Source organism: Hordeum vulgare, chromosome 4H, assembly GCF_904849725.1.
Source record: "Hordeum vulgare subsp. vulgare chromosome 4H, MorexV3_pseudomolecules_assembly, whole genome shotgun sequence".
Lineage (NCBI taxonomy): Eukaryota > Viridiplantae > Streptophyta > Magnoliopsida > Poales > Poaceae > Hordeum > Hordeum vulgare.
In genome coordinates this window covers 215,792,439-215,795,651 of record NC_058521.1, presented here as the reverse complement: position 1 = coordinate 215,795,651, position 3,213 = coordinate 215,792,439, and positions in this window count along the sequence as shown.

Genomic DNA, 3,213 nt, shown 5'->3' with positions numbered 1-3,213 from the left:
GATTACCGACCAGTTAACCTGGTCACCATAAAGAACAAGTATCCGCTCCCCAGGATCAACGATCTGTACGATCAGCTCGCTGGATCCTCAGTCTTCTCCAAAATGGATTTGAGGTTGGGATACCATCAAATCAAGATTAAGAACGGGGACATTCCAAAAACGGCCTTTGTTACTCGTTATGGCCAATATGAGTACACCGTTATGTCCTTCGGTTTAACCAATGCCCCAGCCACCTTCTCTCGGCTGATGAATTCAATCTTTATGGAGTATTTGAATAAATTCGTCGTAGTATACCTCGATGATATTCTCATCTACTCCAAGAATGTACAAGAACATGCCGAGCATCTAAGGCTGGTATTGATGAATCTTCGAGAGCATCGCCTTTATGCCAAATTTTCAAAATGTGAATTCTGGTTACCAGAAGTGACCTATTTAGGCCACGTAATCTCTGGTAAGGGTATTGCTGTCAATCCCGAGAGAGTTCAAGCTGTCCTTGATTGGACTCAACCTGAATCGGTTAAGCAAGTTAGGAGTTTTCTTGGTCTAGCGAGCTATTGTCGCCGCTTCGTCGAGAATTTCTCCAAGGTGGCAAAGCCTCTGACTGAACTCCTCAAGAAGGATAAAAAGTTCGAGTGGACACCACAGTGTGAGCATAGTTTTCAGGAACTGAAAAGATGCCTGACCTCCGCACCTGTGTTGCTACCACCAAATTTTTCTAAGGACTTTGTTATCTATTGCGACGCCTCGCGACAAGGATTAGGTTGCATTCTCATGCAAGATCATCATGTGATCGCATACGCATCTCGCCAGTTGCGTCCACATGAGGATAATTATCCCACACATGACCTTGAGCTTGCAGCTGTGGTCCATGCACTAAAAACCTGGCGACATTACCTTCTGGGTAATCGTTGCGAAATATTCACTAATCACCAAAGTCTGAAATATATCTTCACCCAGCCGGATTTGAATCTCAGGCAAAGACGGTGGGTTGAGTTGATCTCGGATTACGACTTAGGGATAACTTACACCCCGGGGAAGGCCAATGTTATGGACGATGCACTAAGTCGTAAATCTTATTGTAACAATTTGATGCTACAACAAGGTCAACCACATCTCCATGAGGACTTTCGGAAGTTGAATCTTCATATTGTTCCTCAAGGATTCCTTTCTACCCTGGTGGCGAAGCCTACTCTTACGGATCAAATTATAACTGGCCAAAAGCGTGACAAGGGTATATCACGGATCAAGGAGAATATTTTTAGCGGAAACGCTAAAGAATTTTCCATGAATGATCAAGGTGTGGTATTCTTCCAGAACCGTTTAGTGGTTCCTAAGAACCCACATCTAAGGCAGTTTATCCTTATGGAGGCTCATGATTCTCCTCTCACCATTCATCCCGGTAGTACTAAGATGTATCAGGACCTACGCCAGAGGTTCTGGTGGACTAGGATGAAGAGAGAAATTGCTGAGTTCGTTGCTAACTGCGATGTTTGTCGTCGAGTTAAGGCAGAACATCAAAGGCCTGCTGGCACCCTTCAACCTCTAGCTATTCCTGAATGGAAATGGGATAAAGTTAGCATGGATTTCATTACCGGATTTCCCAAGACCAAGAAAGGAAATAATGCTATCTTTGTGGTCATTGACCGTCTTTCCAAAGTGGCTCATTTTCTTCCTGTTCGTGAGAGTATAACAGCTAGCCAGCTAGCAGAGTTATATCTCTCTCGAATAGTGTCTCTTCATGGTGTTCCCCTGGAAATTAACTCGGACCGTGGAAGTATCTTTACTTCTCGCTTCTGGGAAAGTTTTCAGAATGCCATGGGGACTCACTTATCTTTTAGCACTGCTTTCCATCCTCAATCAAGTGGTCAAGTAGAAAGAGTGAATCAAATTCTAGAAGATATGCTCTGAGCTTGTGTTATTTCGTTCGGTATGAATTGGGAGAAGTGCCTTCCATTTGCCGAATTCGCTTATAACAATAGTTATCAATCAAGCCCGGGCAAAGGCCCTTTTGAAGTTCTCTATGGACGAAGATGTCGAACACCTATTAATTGGTCAGAAACCGGAGAGAGGCAACTCTTTGGCCCGGACATGATCCAGGATTCAGAAGAGCAGGTTCGCATTATTCGTGAAAAGTTGAAAACAGCCCAGTCTCGTCAAAAGAGCCAATATGATCGTCATCATAAGGCTCTGACCTTTGAAGTTGACGAGAAGGCTTATCTTCGGGTTACACCTTTGAAGGGTATCCATCATTTCGGTATCAAGGGCAACTTGGCTCCTCGTTACATTGGACCTTTTCCCATTCTTCCCAAACGAGGAGAAGTTGCCTACCAGTTGGAACTTCCTCCGCATCTTTCCAAGGTTCATTATGTTTTCCACGTCTCGCAACTCAGGCGTTGCTTTTCGGATCCTATCCGTGAAGTGGACCACGAAACGCTTGATCTCCAAGATAACCTTTCTTACCGAGAATACCCCGTGCGTATTCTTGATCAAGCTGAGCGTACCACTCGACGTCGAAACCTCAAGTTTCTTAAAGTTCAATGGTCAAATCATTCTGAAAAGGAGGCAACTTGGGAAAGAGAGGATCGTCTCCGACTCGAATATCCTACGTTATTCCCGACGACTTCTAAATCTCGGGACGAGATTCTTTTGAGTGGGGGTGAGTTGTCACATCCCTAACCCTTAAGCAAGATAGCATTGTGCTCATGTCTTCTTTGCATTTGCATCCAAGAAGTTTCAACAAAAACAACAAAGTGGCGAAGGAAAAACTCAAAAACCCTAGCCACCATTTCAATTAAGGAAATTTCAACTAGTTCAAAATCAATGAACCCAAAATGGCCTCAAGAAATGTTCAAACTTTCTGATAAATCATGAAAGTAAATGGGCATTGGAGAAAACTATTTTCTTGACACTTTAAGAATTTTAAATAATTGCAAAAGCTACTGGTTTCAAATTTAAAATTTGAAATCAGAAACTATAATTTTCCAAAAATGTTGAAAGTCTTAGAAATGAGTGGGGATATTATAACAAATATTTCAGGAGGTCAAAAATAGTTTTTACTTTTTGTTATGGAGCTGAAATAATTAGCAAAGCAATAAATAGAAAAACAGAAAAACAAAAAAAAAAGAGAAAATGGGAAAAGTCTTACCTGTCGCCCAAGCCAGGCCCAGCCCATCTCGCCGCTCGTCCCCTCCCTCGCACCAGTAGGCAGCAGGA